This window comes from Ascaphus truei, assembly GCF_040206685.1.
Source record: "Ascaphus truei isolate aAscTru1 chromosome 13 unlocalized genomic scaffold, aAscTru1.hap1 SUPER_13_unloc_3, whole genome shotgun sequence".
In the NCBI taxonomy this organism is placed as follows: Eukaryota; Metazoa; Chordata; class Amphibia; order Anura; family Ascaphidae; genus Ascaphus; species Ascaphus truei.
The window spans coordinates 423,504-442,687 of NW_027453847.1; the positions used below are offsets into that span (position 1 = coordinate 423,504).

At 46.8% G+C, this 19,184-nt stretch overlaps 1 non-coding gene and 1 pseudogene across 1 annotated transcript; both read left to right on the forward strand.

Annotated features, from left to right (window-relative positions):
• Window positions 1–5,746: 5,746 nt before the first annotated feature.
• Window positions 5,747–5,919, forward strand: LOC142474056 (U1 spliceosomal RNA; annotated as a pseudogene).
• A 10,104-nt stretch (window positions 5,920–16,023) lies between these two features.
• On the forward strand, window positions 16,024–16,186 carry LOC142474038 (U1 spliceosomal RNA). Its single transcript, XR_012790113.1, has one exon. It is a non-coding gene; the product is annotated as a U1 spliceosomal RNA (small nuclear RNA).
• Window positions 16,187–19,184: the final 2,998 nt, after the last annotated feature.

Below are 19,184 nucleotides of genomic sequence, written 5' to 3' on the forward strand. Positions count from 1 at the left end.
CTTGATCTAGGGACAGGAAGGCGAGTGATAGACCAGTCTTTTGTGCGTAATGCATCAGATCCCGGACCAGAAAGATGTTGTCATGAATACTCCGGCCCGGGACAGTATAGGACTGGTCGGGGTGAATCACCTCTGCCAGCACGGACTTGAGCCTCAGCGAAAGCGCTTTGGCTACGATCTTATAGTCCGTGCTGAGCAGTGATACCGGTCGCCAGTTAGAGATCTGACGGAGATCCCCCTTCTTCGGCAGCAAAGACAGTATTGCCCGCCGACACGAAAGTGGCATCTCACCGATCTCAAGGGCTTCGGCTAGGACCTCGGTGAAATCAGGTCCCAGCATCTCCCAGAAAAACTGGAAGAACTCCACAGTCAGCCCGTCCAGCCCCGGCGCTTTTCCGTGGGACATGAGACTGAGGGCTTCAGAGAGCTCGGCCAGAGTCAAAGGTAACTCAAGCGGCTCCCTTCCATCCTCACTGACCGTGGGAAGCCCCTCTAATAAGACCCTGCATTTATCTGGCTGGATGGACTCCGGAGAGAAAAGATCTACATAGAATCTCCGGGTTCTGTCCCGGATGCTCTCCGGGTCAGTCAGAGGGGTACCGTCCTCTGCCAACAGGCATGTGATATGTCTACGGTTTCCCCTCTTTTTCTCCAGCGCGTAGAAGAGGCGCGACCCGCGATCCATCTCTCGAAGGAAGTTGATGCGGGATCGCACATACGCCCCCCGAGCTCTCCGATCTTCCAAGTCCCGGAGAGTGCACTTCCTCTCCACGTACATACTCTGCAGGTATTGGTCTCCTGCCACAGACAGCCGCTTCTCGAGATCGAGCACCTCCTCCCTGAGGGCCTCGATCTCAGCATCGCGCCGCCTGCTGGCACCTTTTGTGTACTCCTGACACACGAGGCGCAGATGAACCTTGCCCACGTCCCACCACTGCTCTAACGTGGCAAAGTCTGACCTGCAACCTCTCCAGGCCATCCAAAAGTCTTGGACCGTCGTCGCAAACCCCTTGTCCTCCAACAACGTATTGTTGAAGTGCCAATATGCGGCCGAGGGTGCTGCAGGTAGCAGCGTCACCGTCACGGACGCACAATTGTGGTCTGAAAACGGCGCCAGCCTAATGGCACTGGACTGGGCTCGCGACAGGCTGTGGCTGGAAATATACAGCCTGTCGATCCGGGACCAGGACATCCGTTCACCCCTAAACACCCTAACATGGGTGAACTCAGTGGATGCCTCAGGATGTTGTTCTCGCCAGACGTCTACCAAGGAGTAGCGGGTGATGACCTCCCGCAAGGCCGACGCAGAACACGGGTGTGGCTCCGGACCATTCCGGTCTTTGCGAGCCTCGAGGGTACAGTTAAAATCACCCCCGAGCACCACGTATTCATCTGCGTCGACTGTCTCCAGGTATTCAGACATTCTGACGAAGAACTGCCTTCTCAGAGGTCCGTTGGCAGGAGCATACACGTTCAGGAAATTAAACGTGTAGTCCTCGTGTCGGACCCTGATATGCAACAGGCGACCTGGAACAACAGCTTTGGCAAGCAGCAGCTCAGGTTGAAAGGATTCAGAGAACAGGGTCACCACCCCACAAGATGTCGAAGTGAGGTGGCTGAAAAAGACATTGCCTCGCCACTCCAGATGCCAGCTGGCTTCAGCCTCTGGAGTGGTATGGGTTTCCTGCAGGAAACTCACAGAATACTTCCCCTTTTGTAAAAAAGAGAGTACCTGGGACCTGCGAAACCCGTCCTTACATCCATTTACGTTTAGCGTACCGATGCTCAAAGCCATTGGTAATCAAGAGTCTTGCTTCCCATAGGCGCTCAGGGTACTACACCCCGAGAAGCCTTTACGTGCTCTCGCAACACTTTGTTAAACTTTAGGACCCGAGTATGTTCGATAGTCCCGGAAAGTTTTGCCTTGTGGTTAGCCTTGATGTATACTCTGAGAGATTGGAGAATGACCGAAGCATCCTTCCACCTCTCAAGGGCCAACTGCACCTTCGTATGTCCATGTCTACAGAGGGTATCATCCAGGAAACTATCCAGCTCCCGGGCAGGGATAATGGTGATCGAGGAGTCCACCGACTCCATGGTGCCAGAGGACTCCCCTCTGAGCCCCAACTCCCCAGGCTCCTCTTGGCTAGAGAATTCAAGACCCCCGTCCTTCTCTGCGGGGGCCTCTCTCAGCCCTAGATTGAATCCCCTCCTCGGTGTTTCCACGAGGGGGTCCACTGTGCTCTCCACCTCCATCCCCGAGTCAGGCTGTTCAGGGGCAGCTGGTGGCGGCATGGCAGAGGCAGTGGTCTCCCGAGAGTCCTCGGGGGCCACAGAAGCACACATGCCACGGGTGTTCGCATCACCCACGGGTGGGCACTCACCAACCACGGGAGGGCCTTCACCATCCGCGGGAGGGCCCCCACCGTCCGCGGGAGGGCCCTCACCATCCGCGGGAGGGCCCTCACCATCCGCGGGAGGGCCCCCACCATCCGCGGGAGGGCACCCACCATCCGCGGGATGGCTCTCACCAACCATGGGGGGGCACTCCTTAGCAAGGGCTTCATAGGGAGGGTCTTTCCCAGCGTTCACCCCCAACAAAGTGCCTGCCCAAAACTCTGCACCAAGAGGGTTCAGGTTAGACAACTCCCAGATGTAATCGGAAGTGCTCACCACAACACCCTCCAAACCCTCATCCACGGGGGTCAGCCCTAACCCATCTCCCTCCTCTGGTGACGCAAACCGGGGCTTTTTATCCCTATGTGCGTCACCCAAAGGCGGTACAGCCGAAGGGGGATCTTGGCTGGCTCTGAAGATAGGTGCACTCGGCATGTCAAATTTACCGAAGCACAATTCTCCAGGGGATGCTCTCCAACCGAGAGGGGCGCTGGGAGGCTCCCCAACGTCCCCAGAGGCGTCGGGTACCTCCAGCTGCATTCCCTCCAGAAATTCGAGGGGGGGGGGGCTGAACATTTGTGGGATCTGGCTTACACTGGTTAATCCCAACCAGTGGGCCAGGCAGGACCACCTTGTGCGGAACTGATTTTTCTTTCCGCTTCCGAGACTTCAGAGGGTAAACGTAATCTGGTTCACCCTCAACCTCCTCAATCACCCTCTTATTGGTTTTAAATTTGCTCTTCCTGGGGATTGATTTCCCAGGAGAGTGTGCCGCTGTCTCCATAGCAGGAGTTTCCCCCCGCTCCCCTTCACCCTGTATGGTGCTTACAATGGGGTTAGGGGGTTCTTGGGGGGGGACAGCGACAGAGGGTGACTGTTTTGGGGTGACTTTTTTCTTCCCCCTCTTTTTTGAGAGGAGAGGTTCAGATGTCACTGTTTGAGTTGCGACAGTGACATCTTCTGTGGTCCCAGAGGGGACCTGAGCCCTCGAGCTCTTTTCCTTCTCCCTCTGTTCTTTGGGGAGAGGTTCAGATGTCACTGTTCGAGATGGGGCAGTGACATCTTCTGCGGTCCCAGAGGGGGCCTGGGCCTTCGAGGGCTTTTCCCTCTCTCTCCTTCTTTGGGGGAGAGGTGTAGACGTCACTGTCCGAGATGGGGCAGCGACATCTCCTGTGGTCCCAGCGGGGGCCTGGGCCCCCGAGGGCTCCGCTGCGGTGGGTGCAGCGGCACAGGGCGTTTCCTCCTGGGGGGAGACAGCGCTAACAGAGGCTGGCCGCTCCAGGGCGACCCCCTCTCCTTCCTTCCGCTCTCCAGGAAGAGGTGCAGAAGTCACTGTTCCGGATGGGACAGCGACATCTCCTGCGGTCTCAGGAGGGACCTGGGCCCCTGAGGGCCCCGCTGTGGTGGGCACAGCGGTACTGGGTGTCTTGGCAGAGGGAGGGGCGGGTGCAGGAGTTGGGATGGGTCCTCTGTTCCCTCTGAGGCAACTCCTACGAGTGTGCCCCAGCTCTCTGCACAGATAACATCTAACCCCCTCCGTGCCATAAAACACAGTGTATTCTATGCCCTCGTAGGGCACCCTAAACGAACCCTCCACAGATTCATTGCTCCCTGGCAGCAGCAGTTGTACCTGCCGCCTAAATGAGAGTACATGCCTCAGCGCCCTATCTCTGCAGCCCAAAGATAATTTTATTATGGGGGACTTAATGTCTCCCAGGGCTTGCAGGTACGGCTTCATGAGGCAATCTGGGATGAAGGGGGGCACATTTGACAGAATGACCTTTGTGCCTAACCCCTCCATTGGCTCTATAGGGATGTATTTCCCCCCTACACTGATGCCTTTCTGCACCAGGGTGTGAGTGGCAGCCAGCGTACGGAGGAAGAAAATGCCCCTCCCATACATTTTGCTGGCCGCCACCACAGCAGAGGGACCCACCACATCAGCCACAGCCCTCACATATATCTCCATGTTTAGGCCAGGAGACATTGGGCACCTCACCCCAAGCTTCCTGCTCAGACAGGGCGTGGCCCCAACATTGTTGTTGCTGGGGCCATTGCCTGCAACTGCCACATGTGCCCATGTTGGAACTGGGACTGCAGGGGTTACGCTGCTAACAGGTGCTGGGGGAGGCGTGGCCAGGGCACTGGAAGGACCAGGCCTAGGGCTGTGACTAAGAGTGTTGCTCCTAGGGGCCACAGTTTTTGGTGTTTTATATCCGGGCGTCGCCCCCGTTGCCGCACTTGTCCTATTCCCCTTTCCAGGCATGATAACAAATAAGCCTCTAAGTCAGGGGAGGGTATTGCTTAGGGAGAGAGGAAACTGTCTCTTTAAGAAGAGATCTCTCTGCAAGGGGAAAAAACCAGCAGCTTTTAAAAACCTGCTGCAGTTTTAAATCTTTTTCCCCTTATTGGTTACTCTCTCTCTGTTGTAATAAGCAATCACCACAATTTTACAAGTCTTTATAGAAAAGACACAAAGCTCTCAATTGCAAGTGAGAAAGGAATCAGGCTTAAGAAAACAAAAGAGTGAAATTGGAAGTTTAAACAACCAGTAAAAACCTCCAGTAGTGAGGGAGGAGAGAGGGGGTAAGACTGCAGTTTTCCAGCCAGCTAAACTGCAGCTATGCTGGGATAAAACACTGCAGCCCCTGGGTGAAAACCAAAAACGGTTTTTAATCCTGAAAATGCACCCAAAACCCTCTATAAAAACTCCCAGTATACTTACAGTATACTCCCCCACAGATCCACAACAAAATATAACAAATAAAGAAAGAATAAAGCCGATTCCTTACCAAATGCTTGGGAGCTCTGCACATACGCTTCTGAATGGAAGGAGAAGCAGGATCCAGCCAGGAAAAAGCACTCACAGCCAAACTGCAAGCAGGCAAGTTCCCCTGAGTGGAAGGGTAGATGAAGAAAGCCACCCCAGAAATATGGTGTCCCCCTGTCTCTCCGCCAGCTGAAATGACAGAGCTGAGCGGTGTTCAAAGTGATTGCTTCTTCCTTTTAAAACCAAGAAGAAGTACCTTGCGGCGAAGCTTGGCTTCTCTGGGTGCTTGTTGGATGGGCGGGGGAGGGGCTTTGCTTCTAGGGAGGGGATGTCTTGGATCTATGTTGTTTGACAAATATTCGCTGCTGCTGCAGCTGCACAAATGTTTGCATGGAATGGCCTAAGCTGATCCTTGCTGCAGGTTCTGGCTCAGATACTAGGCCTCAGCTACTGTGGTGCTTGCCGCTGCTGGATGCTGCTGCTGCTGCTGCCGCTGCACCAATGACCAGGCTGCTCTCTCCACAAGGGTGACACTTGTCCTGGGACAGGGCTAGTTGCCCCCCAGCGCCATTCCAACTCATACTTACCTGGCAGGGGAGTAAATTATGCAGCCACGATCCTGCAGGTGGCTCTCCCAGGGCGAGGCTTGCTCATTGCACTTGGAGCTAGCTGACCTCTGCGATTTCCCCACATGCGGGAAACTCGACTGCACAATTTCTGGTAGTGGGGGACTGCGTGCGCGCTCTCCCCTGTTTTTCGACTGTTAGAAAAAACAGAAACAAAAATCAACAACAACAACAACAACCACCACCACCCACAGCACAGGTGTTTGTTCAGACAAGCTGCTATTGCCACTGCTTGGGCTTTGGGCCTGGTCAATAACTGTGGCATAAAAGGAGCACCCACCCACCAACTAGCCAGGTAGCAACATCTCAAACAGGGAGAAATGACAATTAGGCACCTGCGCAGACATTTAGGAATAAATTCAGGTGGATTGGGAAATAGGGAAACACATATAATTCATGAAAAAAACATTCTAAACAAAAAGGGCCAAGAACTGTAGAATATGAGTCGCTGCTGCTACTGCAGCAGCAGTAAAAATGTATCCCTCTCTTTCCAATGTCCACCTCTCTGGCTGATTGTTTTCTTTTCTTTTTTTGGTTTGAGATACGAATCTCTCTATTATTATACTGAGATAAGTGCAATACACAATGTATAGGTGATTTCAAAGTCACAATTGTATGTTTGATGCCTTTTGAAATATTGTATAAAGCAGCACATTTACAAACAAATCTGGATTCATTTTTTTTTTTTTTTAAATGGCCGTTCCTTGCAGGATATGGGGTTTTTATTTCACCCCCTCCCCACCCTAGTTCTACATGGTATGTATGGGTCTCTGTAGCCAGACCACCCCATGTGATGATATCACAAAGGGAGTATACAGTACGTTCTAGAGTTTCTAGGCTCCAAAGTAACAAAGAGCGGCATTTAAAACCAACAGATTGCAAACTATCTGCTGAGTGGTGCAAAAAACAATATCTATCTATCTATCTATCTATCTATCTATCTCTATCCAGGGAGCAGCAGACAGTGTTAGCTTGCTTCTATATTTATGCAAATGCCAGGTAAGCAGCCATGCTGGTAAAGGGCAAAGTGACAAGTGTGCCAGCAGGACAGGGCACCTCTCCAGCAGAAGCAGTAGCAGCAGCAGCAGCAGGTGTCAGTGGAGGTCAGAAAAAGTGAGTGCCGGCAGGTAGGGTAGATGAAGAAAGCCACCCCAGAAATATGGTGTCCCCCTGTCTCTCCGCCAGCTGAAATGACAGAGCTGAGCGGTGTTCAAAGTGATTGCTTCTTCCTTTTAAAACCAAGAAGAAGTACCTTGCGGCGAAGCTTGGCTTCTCTGGGTGCTTGTTGGATGGGCGGGGGAGGGGCTTTGCTTCTAGGGAGGGGATGTCTTGGATCTATGTTGTTTGACAAATATTCGCTGCTGCTGCAGCTGCACAAATGTTTGCATGGAATGGCCTAAGCTGATCCTTGCTGCAGGTTCTGGCTCAGATACTAGGCCTCAGCTACTGTGGTGCTTGCCGCTGCTGGATGCTGCTGCTGCTGCTGCCGCTGCACCAATGACCAGGCTGCTCTCTCCACAAGGGTGACACTTGTCCTGGGACAGGGCTAGTTGCCCCCCAGCGCCATTCCAACTCATACTTACCTGGCAGGGGAGTACACTATACAGCCATGATCCTGCGGGGGGCGCTGCTGGAGCAGGCATAGCCTTGTGCTTGAGGAGCGGAGCCTAGAAGTATCGTGTTTGGGTGAAAGACCTTTTTTTGAGAAGCAGAATGGATAATCGTGGAAGTTTCGTTCAAAACACCATCAGATTCAGATTGGATAAGGCTCCCAAATTTCTGGGATTGGATGAGTTCTACAATCAGATATTGGAAGACACCCTGAAGATTGAACGTGGAGATATTTATTGCATCCAGGAATTTCCGAAACAGCAATTTTATGATGTGGCTTTTGAAGCAGGTGACCAATGTATGGGTGTGATGGAAAGAGCAAAGGAGGAAAAGGATGTGGACTGTATGCGAGGTGTAGAGCTGGTACCCTTGTTTGCATTAGGAGAAGTTGCTATAATTGTGCACACGTACAACCCTTTTACACCAGAGGAAGATATTATGGTGTTCCTGTCACGGTACTGTGAGATTGTCAAGAAAGGACAGAGACTGAAAAACAGGATTGGCATTTATAATGGAAAGACCAGATATATGTGCAAACTGAGGATGTCCCCAACGGGATTGGGGGGAGTCTCGCACCCCCCGGGGACCTTTAACATTGGAGGAAACCGGGGGTACTTGTACTACCGGGGCCAGCCGCTATATTGCAGGAGGTGCATGGAGTTTGGGCACACACAGCAGGGCTGTGCTAAGCAAGATGTAGAAATTTGTCGCAAATGTAGGAAGGAGGGACACCACGCTGCACAGTGCCGGGAGCCAGCTACATGTGACTTGTGTCATGAAACAGGGCACATGGCGAGATCTTGTACAAAAAAAAAGTCTTTTGCAGAGATTGTGAGGAGAAGGGAGACTGCAGAGCGCCCAGAGGGATGGGTTAATGAGGACAGTGAGTATGATAAGCGGCATGGAGTTGAAAGCAGTCAGGCGACGCCCGTGGAACCAGCTGCTGGGGCTCCCATTGATGAGGCCTTAATGAGAGGTAACGCAGCAGCTGAGCAGGAGCTGCCAGATTCAGACTCAGAGCTGGGTGAGCGTATGGAGGAAACGCCCGTGGTTCCAGCTGAGAATGCTCTCCAGAACGAGGTCCAAAGGGTATGGGGGGAGGAGGCGGAGCCGGACATAGGAGAGGGGGAGGAGCCTGACCTGATGCAAGGAGAAGGCGAGGGAACCCCAGGATTGCAGATCATTGTTTCTGAGGTGGACAGCCTTAATCAGAAAATTACGGAAGAGGGTATGGAGACATCGGAAGGAGGGGAACGTCGGACAAAGAGGAAGATGGAGGGAGAATCTTTTGCCCCTTCAAAGACAAAATGCCTGGGAGGAGAAGAGGAAGAGAAGACCTGTGTGTTTTTTGATTCAGGGGAGGGGGTGGGGGGTGGTGGATTGGATGCTAGCCCCTTGCGCTCCCCGGCATATCCTTTGACGGGCGTGCCAGATGGGCAGGGGTCACCAGGAGGGCAGAGCCTTCCCTATGCGGATAATGCTGCGGCAGAGAATTTGAGGTGTGGATTTCAGTCTCCGGGGTCCCCCACGGTGGAAGGTGCTGGACAGAGCTAAGTATAATTTTTATAATTGTTACCTGGGATTGTGCCTTTTTCATGTTACGCTAGTATAAGAAGAAATGACTTTGACGCTGGCATCATTAAATGTACGGAGCTTGAGAAAGCGTACAAGAAGAGTGAGGATATTTGACTTACTGGCAAAAGAAAGATGTGATATTTTTTGTTTGCAAGAATGTACAATTACTGAACCCCCAAAAGAAGAAGAGTGGGTGTGGGGGGAATCTGCGTGGTCATGCTGCCTAGAGAGCAGAAACAGTGGGATTGGGATATTATTTAAGGGAAAAGAGTTTAAAATATGCAAATGTGAGGTAATTGAACCGGGAAGGTTATTTTTTGTTTTGGTGAAATGGAAGGGGGAATGTTTCAGAATATTTAATATATATGCAGCTCCAAAGGAAAATCAAAGGAGGTTGCTGTTTGAGAAACTTAGGTTGTTTTTACCTGGAAGAATGAAAACTTTTGTGTTAGGAGACTTTAATTGTATAATTAGGGAGGGGGGTGCAGACAGGAGTAAGCCTGATAGTTCTGGGGTACTGTTGAAAACAATTATGGGTGATTTTTCTTTTAAGGATACTTTGCAGGTGTGGGGGAAAGAAAAAAGGGAATTCACTTGGTTTTGTGAGAGTGGAGGGGTAAAGTCTAGAATTGACCATATTTTTATTTCTGAAGGGTTGAAGGTGGAGAGCTGGAAGGGGTTAAGAGTACTTTTCTCTGACCATGCATGTGTTGTATGTAAAATAGAAGTAGAGGGAGTGGAAAAGTATGGAAGGGGTTACTGGAAACTTAATGTTTCACTATTAGAAAAACCAGGGATCAAGGATCAGTATGGGAAATTGTATGTTTATTTAAAGAGGAGAATGGGGGAATACAAGGGAATACTGGAATGGTGGGAGTGGGTAAAAATTGAAACAAAAAAGTTTTTCATTAGGAAAGGTAAGGAGTTGGCAAGAAAACAGGAGGAAGATTACAGGAGGGTGATCCTGAGAAAACAGTTTCTCCTCAGGTTAAAAGAGATGGGAAAGGATGTGGAGGGAGATCTTAAAAGGGTTAGGGTGGAGTCTGAGGAATTACTGGAAAAAAGAGGTAGAAGGATAATTCATGCTGCAAGAGTGGAAGCGGTTGAAAAGAATGAAAAATGTACTTCTTTTTTCTTTAAAAAAGCATTTACAGGGAAGTTAAGTCCAATTCCTGTGTTGAATGAAGAGGGGGCAGAGGTAAAGGAAACGGAAAAAGTACTGAAAGTTTGTGAAAAGTTTTATTCCAAGTTATATGAGGAAAAGGAGCGTGATATGTCCTTAGAAAAAGAGCTAGTTGAAAAAATTGAGGAAAAGCTAAGTAAAGATGATCAGGTTTTCTTGGTGAGAGATCTAAACAGTGAAGAATTAAATGAGGTAATAAGGAATGGAAGGAAAGGAAAATCACCTGGTAAGGATGGGTTACCACATGAATTTTACTCCTATATGTGGGACATAATTAGAGAAGAGGTATTTAAGTTATGCAACACAATTTTTAAGTTAGGAGAAACGCCGGAATCCTTTAAAGAAGGTATAATTGCATTAATATTCAAAAAAAAGGGGGACAAAAGAGATCTTAAAAACTGGCGTCCTATAACTCTGCTGAATTCAGATTATAAAATTGTTGCAAAAGTGGTAATGCTAAGACTGAAGCCTTTCTTATGTAAATTGGTGGAAGAGGAGCAGGTGTGTGGTGTACCAGGGAGACAGATGGTAGGGAATCTAATTCTCCTGAGGGATTTAATTTGGTATTGTTTGGAGCGGCAGCAACCACTAGTTATTGCAAATATTGATTTTGAGAAGGCTTATGACCTTTTGTCTCATGCCTTTTTGTTTAAAGTCCTGGGAAAGTTAGGAATACCAATGGAAATCGTTAGATGGATAGGTAGTTTATATAAAGGTATTAATAGTAGAGTTTTAGTAAATGGCTGTTTTACTGAAAAAATTTGGGTGAAATCAGGGGTAAGGCAGGGGTGTCCTCTGTCCCCGTTGGCGTTTATTTGCGCTATAGAGCCTTTGTTGCAGACTATCAGAGCGGACAAGGTGGTGAGAGGGGTTGAAATCCCAGGGAGTGGGGGAAGGAGCATCAAAGTTCTAGGATATATGGACGACTTAACCCTGGTGTGTACTACACAGGCGGCTCTTCATAGAGCGCAGTTACATATTGATACCTTTTGTCACGCTTCAGGGCTGAGAGTGAATTGGGGGAAAAGTGCTTGTAAGGCCTTTGGGGATTGGCATGATTTAGGAAAGTGTGGGATCCCTGTGGAAGGGGAACAGCTAAGACTGTTAGGGGTTTATTTCGATGAGGACTTGACAGGGGAGGTAAATTGGGTAAAGGTAGGGGAAAGAATAGAAAAAAAAATCAATTTTTGGATGCTAAGGAAGCTTTCAATGGAAGGGAAGATTTTGGTGACAAAAGCGGTGTTGGTACCAATTTTGCTGCATATAGGGCTGGTGTTTCCCCCCGCGGCAAAATGGATTAGAAAAATTACTCAGTTTTTGTTCAGTTTTCTGTGGGGGTCAACAAATGAGAGATTAAAGAGAGAAATTGTATGGAAGGAAAAATGGAAAGGTGGAAAAGGGGCCCCCATGATAGAAGTTATCCTGGGAGCAAAATATGCCCAGCTCTGTATAAAGAGAATTCAGAGTGAGGATACAAAGGCGGCCTGTTTAGCAAGGTATGCGGCAGGGGGTATGTTAAGGAGGCTGGGTCTGTTCAGGACAGATTTGAGGAGGCCACTCTGTTTTGTGACCCCAGATAATTATGGGGTCATTGAACATTTCATAAGAGGTTTTAATTTAAGGGATGTAGAAAAGTCCTTATGGGAAGATCACAGGAAAATAAGGGCTGTGATTCTGGAGAGAGACAGTTATGAATGCTGCGGAAATCTGAATATGTCACAATTAAAACTGATGTGGAAGAACATAGATTTCAAGGGTCTATCTAATATTCACAAAGATATTGCTTGGATGGCTGTGCACAAGTGTCTGCCAGTCCGAGTCTTCCAAAAGAGACGACGTATGACAGTGTCGGATAGGTGTCCAAGAGAAGGATGTGGTGGCGTAGAAGACATAGTACATTTATTTTGGAACTGTTTTTTTGTGAGGGCTGTGTGGAAAAACCTAGCGAAGCTAATTAGAGAACTAGGAGGAATCCATATATTGGAGTTCAATATGATGCTTTATGGGTTAAGTGAGTTAAAAGGGGAAAAAGGTTGGGTACTATGGAAAATAATAAATTGTGTAAAAGCGGTTGTGTGGATGGTGAGAAGTATGATGATATTCAATAATGAAACGTTAGATGTGAAAGCATGTACTAGGATAATTTTAAGTAAAATGTATACATACTACTTGTTGGATCAGAAAAGGTTGGGGAAAGTGGAAAGTGATGCATTGTGGAAAGTGAATAGCTGGAATAAGATGGTTGTGTGTTAGAAGTGTCAACTAGAGAGAAGGAGGAGGAGGGGTATGTAACTTGTGTGAAGTTGAAGAAGTTTTTACCAGATCATAAGAAAAAAGGGGATTGTACATCGTGAGATAATGTGATTTATTTTTTGGGAATGATATTTGCGGAGGTTAAAAATAGTTAAATTTACTGGTTATGAGTTGTGTGAGTGGGAATGGAAGTGAGCAAAAGCGTTTGCTTTTACGGAAAGGGAAAGAGAATATATATGAAGAAGAGTTTTGTCTTTCTTTGAGAAGTACAATAGTACAGTCTGGGTCCCTTTACGTGGAGTTACCGGAGAGAAGAGGTGGGCCGGTGCTCCCCTCCACGGCGGGTGCCGTGGGGGAAAAGCATACGGAAATGTATGGGAGGGATGGCTGGGAAGGAAGAATGGTGACAGAATGGGATGAAAGAGTGTGTAATTGTGAGTTTGAACAGTAATTTTCTGTGGGGAAAGAAAGAAGGAAGAAAATGTAACTATAGCATGTTTTGTGTCTTGTTAATGTTATATGGCTGTTAATATGATGTGTTTTTTTGTTTGCCAAAAAGTCTGTAAATTTAAAAAAGATGTTGAATAAAAAAGTTAAAATAAAAAAAAAAAAAAAAGTGTCGAAGCTCCTCTGCAGGGTACCAGCTGAGACTGTGTCCCCTTGGCCCTGGATCATCGCCCCTTCGGGGGCTTAAGATCCTTGCTGCTTTTGGGGGGGCACGCCATCTCGAGCGACGGGAGGCGATCGGGAGCGAGAGAAAGTGAAGGGCCGGCGCCTTTGCCTTGTGGGATCGCCTGAAAGGGCTTAACCCACCTGCTGCAATTAGGGCGCCGCACCTGACCTTAAGAAGGAGAGAATGGCGGCAGGAGCCCATTTGAGAAACACCATCCGACTGGAAGTCGTGAAGGAGGAGCGAGACCGGGCGGGTCTGAGCTTTATCGTGGAGGAGCTGTTATGGAAGAAGATCGGTTTGGACAAGGCGGAAATGCTGTGCCTGCAAGACTTCCCTCGTCAGGGAACCTATGATGTGACCTTCTTCCAGGAAGGAGTCTGCCTCAACGTCTTTGAGAAGCTGAAAGGAATGTCGGATGATCCTGAGATGATAGGAATTCGGCTTATACCAAGCTTTTTGATGGAAGAGAGACCAGTAACGGTTCATGTCTATAACCCATGGGTGGATAAAATAAAGATCCAGATGTTTTTGCGACAGTATTGTACCACCATCAGGGGTGGAATTGACTTACATAACGCTTATGGGATCTTTAATGGAAAGCGAAGGTTTTGGGTGCGTTTTAAACCAGACCCCACGGGAGTGGGAGGCGTGAAGCACCCTCCCTCCAGTTTCAGAATCGGAGCAAACCGAGGGTACCTGAATTATCCAGGACAGCCAAAGTACTGCAGGAGGTGTTTCCAATATGGACATACACAAGACGAGTGTAAAAAAACAGACGTGGTATGTCGGAATTGTGGAGAAGAAGGCCACACGGCGGCGAGCTGTGCGCTCCCCAAAAAATGTGACCTTTGTGGTATTCGGGGGCACTTGGCACGACAGTGCACAAAGAAGAGGACCTATGCACAGATGGCAAGGCGGGAGGGGGAGGCGGGTATGGAACAGATGCTATTTGATGTGGGGGAGGACACACATGATTTTAAAGCGGGGCAGGAAAAACGAGAAAGAGATGCCCAGGAGAAAATGGAGGAAGATCTTTTCCTTGACTCGGTTGCCAAAAGCATTGGTGGGGAGAAGGAAAGTGGAGACGTTGATCAGACTGTGGGTAAGGGTGGGGAAACAGGGGGAGTAGAAGTAGAAACCCTGGTGGTGGGGAGTCCTAGTGGGGCAGAAAGTATGGAAATACAAGATGTACAAGAAAAGGGGGAGATTTCCCAAGAGGAGATGGAGGAAATGGAAGTAGGAGAGAAGAAATCACAAAAACGGAAAAATCAGCAAAGAAAGGAGGTTAACCAAGATAGAGAGGAGGAAAGTAGAGGAGGACCCAGGGAGAAGATTGAGAGGGTATGTGGGGAACAGGCAGAGGAAGTACCAAGTAAGAGTACTTTACAGGAGAAAATGCTAGAGTTTGAGAAGGCAGTAGGGGAGGTAGAGTTTTTGACAAGAATTTTTAGAAAACAACATGTAGGGAGTACAGAACAGCAAATAATAGAGAGGCTAGACAAACTAATGCATCAAAGGAAAAACATTACAAAAGGGGAATACGAGGAATTGAAAAAAGAGCATATACAGTGGGTGGAGATAAAGGAGGGCAGAGCAGTCCCAATCGAAGGAGAAGAGGAAAAGTTTTTATTGGGAGAAATTGAGGATATTAGTGAGGAGGAGGATATTTGTAAGGAGGAGGATATTCGGGAGAAGAAGGAAGTGAAAAATCAGGTAAGGTCCCCAGAGGTGACCCTTGTAAGCTCGGCAGAGGTGACAGTGGTGGAGGAGACCCCGGAAAGTGGTATGCCAGTTAAAAGGGAGAATGAGGATAGTGAAGTAAAGGGATACCCAGGTGTTGTAGAGACACAAACTCTGGGGATTGCACCTGTAATAACTGGGAGTAGTGGGAGTGATTGGGGAGAGATCTCCTCGTCCGAAAGTGGAGGAAGTGGGGTGAAAAAACACCTAAGTAAAAAAGAAGAAGGGGGGAAGACAACCAGTATGCCAAAACGGAAAGTGGGGGGGACAAGTAGGAGTGAAAGTGAAGGAGGAGCAGTATCAACGGCAGAGAGTGGGGATGATAAAGTCCGAAAGGACGAAGAAACTAGCACATTTTGGGACGAAATTGTGAGTATGTATAAATCAAAAGTAGCAGAAAGGGAAATTTTAGAAAGAGCAGAAGTCATGATAAAAACAAAAAACTTGGAAGCACAGAAGGAACTTCTTTTGTGGAAAATACGAATGAACATCAGATGGGGGGAAGAGTATAGGAAGATGTCGGCAGAAGGAAAAAAATTGGAGGTGAAAAAAAAAGCAACATTGAGTAAAGAAGAGCAAAAAAGATATAGTGAGATAGTAGGTAAACTAAGAAGGATGGATGAAGAACTAAAAAAAGAAATAGCAGAAAGGGGGGTGCCATAAGATAAAGATACAGAAAATAAAAGATATTGGGTATGACATGCTTTAGAGAATGGAGAAAAAAAGTGTGAAGAAAGTACGAAAAGCCTAGTATAGGATTGGGGAAGTAAGTTATGGTTACGTATTGTTGTATCCTATGCACTGTATGGTAAAGGGGAGGAGGAAGGGAATAAAAAATAGAAATGTAAATGGTTGGTTTTTGAAATGGAAATAATGTATGATAATTGATGGAATAATGGTGGTTTTTTTCTGATGTGTCTAGTGGGGTATTGAAAGGTAAAAGGAAAAATAGAAATATAAGCGAAATGGAAGGAATGTAAACAGAATTATATAATGTAGGGATTTTTTGTAAAGTAGGGGGTGGTTTTTTTGTTGGAATTAAAAGGTTTTCGTGAAGTATCTGAGATTATTTTTAGTATTGGAAAATTATGAAAGAATAATTTTTAATTATACAATGTTGCTTGTAAAGTTATTATTGATTGAAAAGTTTTCTTATTTACTGTTTGTAAATATGTGAATGTGAATAAACATTTAAATAAAAAAAAAAAAAAAAAAAGCCACGATCCTGCAGGTGGCTCTCCCAGGGCGAGGCTTGCTCATTGCACTTGGAGCTAGCTGACCTCTGCGATTTCCCCACATGCGGGAAACTCGACTGCACAATTTCTGGTAGTGGGGGACTGCGTGCGCGCTCTCCCCTGTTTTTGGACTGTTAGAAAAAACAGAAACAAAAATCAACAACAACAACAACAACAACAACAACAACCCACAGCACAGGTGTTTGTTCAGACAAGCTGCTATTGCCACTGCTTGGGCTTTGGGCCTGGTCAATGTTAGACTTATGGCACTTCAGATATGGAGGATTTTTGGGGGGCAAATAAAAGGTTAAAAAAAAAAAAGTATCAGAGATATGCAAGTTGTGATACATCTCCTTATAATCTGTGCACCATGTAACTCCCCCCCAACTCCTCCTACTGACTCTCCCCAAGGTACAAGCTGGGGCAGAGACGCAGACTGTGATACATATCCTTATAATCTGTGCACCATGTAACTCCCCCCCAACTCCTCCTACTGACTCTCCCCAAGGTGCATGCTGGGAGAGACGCACAATGTGATACATCTCCTTATAATCTGTACACCATGTAACTCCTCCCCAACTCCTCCTACTGACTCTCCCCAAGGTGCATGCTGGGGCAGAGACGCAGACTGTGATACATCTCATTATAATCTGTGATACTTTATCTTGCCATTAAGTCAATGCATTTGAACCCAGTGATACAGTATGTTGATCCCACTGCTGTCAGTGGCACTGTCCATATGTGTACTTTTGTCACCCAATGTACGTAAAACAATGTATCACAGCAGCTGTGATTTTTATGACTGCTACTCTAGTTAACCACTTCTCAACCCTTTGAAATTAAATGTCAAAGTAACTGATTTCTCTATTATGACATCACGAGACAGCATCATTGAGCCTCCTAGGAGATGCCAGCAGCCGTGTTCTGTAATGACATCATGGAATCGCCTTAGAGACTGAGATAAATACACAAATGTAAACTTGTTTGTGCGTGACTTGAATTAGTTCCCAAAGGAAACCGGTAGTTTCGTGGACATCTCAGAGATAGGAAAAGTGTGGCGCTGTACAGAGAGACTAATTATCTCCACCTTAACTCTGTATCATGGCAGGTAGGAAGCAACATGACCTTTAAATACTGTACCAAAAAAGAAATGGATAATATCTATATTTTTGAATTGTTTACTTGCACAATGTTTTATGGGGTACAGAACAGATAATATGACTCCTATCATAGTGAAGACCAGCTTTTTCAGGTTTAAGCAAGCGCTGGCTTGTGGTACTGATAATAACCCCAAAGCTCTCAAAAGAAAAAGTGCTAATCAGCCTGGGATGAATTCAGAAGTCCTTGGGAAGGGCAAGAAGTCATTGTAACATTCTAAACAAGGAAAGGTGAAAGCCCAACGCAGCAACCTAAGCCTCCTAATGATTAACGCTGTTCAATTATTTCACCCATTGGGTAAAAAAGCAGGTCCCACAGGTCCAGGGGCACCCGCAGGATCCATTACACTTGGAAATAAGCTTGGACCAATGCAAGGACGCCAAAGCCAGACTTCTGCTTCTCATGTTCAGTGGCCTCCTACTGATGGGATTAAAATGTGGATGGTCAAAAAACAGAGCAGTATTTCTGGAAATGAAGGAGTCGGTATTAATGCCAGGCCTAGGCTATTTAAAATACATGAGTACACAAGACCTGACATTAAAACCAGTGAAATCAAACAACGTGGGAAAAACAAAGCTTCAGTTATAGAGAATCCCAAACACTTCCCAGTGATATCCATAGAACAGGAAGCTGCAGTAAGATGCATTGAAAAGTTCAGCCAAACCACTATCCCCATTCCAGCTCCTGGCATTAAAACCAGTGAAATCAAACAAAGTGGGGAAAACAGAGCTTCAGTTATAGAGAATCCCAAACACTTCCCAGTGATATCCATAAAACGGAAAGCTGCAATGACATGCATTAAAAAGATCAGCCAAACCACTATCCCCATTCCAGCTCCTTTCAAGCAGCAGCACCAGCTTTCTAACCAGCAGCACCAGCTTTCTAACCTGCAGCTTCCTATCAATGTACCCAGTAGAGTGGACAACTCCACTCAATCCTTCTGTCAACAGCCTCTCCAAGAGCTTGAGGTCTCCATACCTATTCCACCTGGACAGAGAGAGGAGAAGGAGAACATCTCTAAACGTTACGGATAAGAACCATCCAGACTTCATCCCCCCATGAGATACTTAAGCCCTAAAAAAACAAAAAACAAACCCTGACTAATCTGTAACTGGTGCCAAGCTCTATGAATATCTGTAAATAAGATTTATATTTTTAAGTCAGTTTGTAACATATTTTACTAAGAATATATTTAAAACTCTTCAATAAAATGTATCTATTTTTATGTGAACTCTTTATTTACTAAATAAATTATTTACAAATGCCAAGGGTTATTGAAATTCTGCAAATTAACTTTAGATTAACCTCTTGATGATACGAGAGAGAGAGAGGTAAGGTAAGTCAGACCCCACTTATGAGATAGAAACAAATAAATATTTAACTACAGTATATACTTTGTCATGTTGGATGTATGTACTGTATGTCTTTATTTATATAGCGCCATTTATGTAGATAGCGCTTCACTGCAGTAATACACGTGACAATCATATAAATAATACAAATAACAGATCATGGGAATAAGTGCTTCAGACATAAAAGTAACATTTAGGAAAAGGAGTCCCTGCTCCGAAGAGCTTACAATCTAATTGGTAGGTGGAACATACAGAGACAGTAGGAGGGCGTTCTGGTAAGTGCGTCTGCAAGGGGCCAAGCTTTATGTATGCGGTCTATAGTATCACCCACGGAGCTACTCACATGCTTCTTTAAGCAGATGTGTTAGAATGTGGGTCTTAAAGGTGGATAGATAGGGTGCTAGTCGGGTATTGAGGGGAAGGGCATTCCAGAGGTGAGGGGCAGTCAGTGAGAAAGTTTTCAGGCGAGAGAGGGTTTTAGATACAAAAGGGGTAAATAGAAGACATCCTTGGGCGGATCGCAAGAGTCGGGATGGTGCATAGCGAGAAATTAGAGCTGAGCTGTAAGGAGGGGCAGAAGAGTGTAAAGCTTTAAAAGTGAGGAGGAGAAT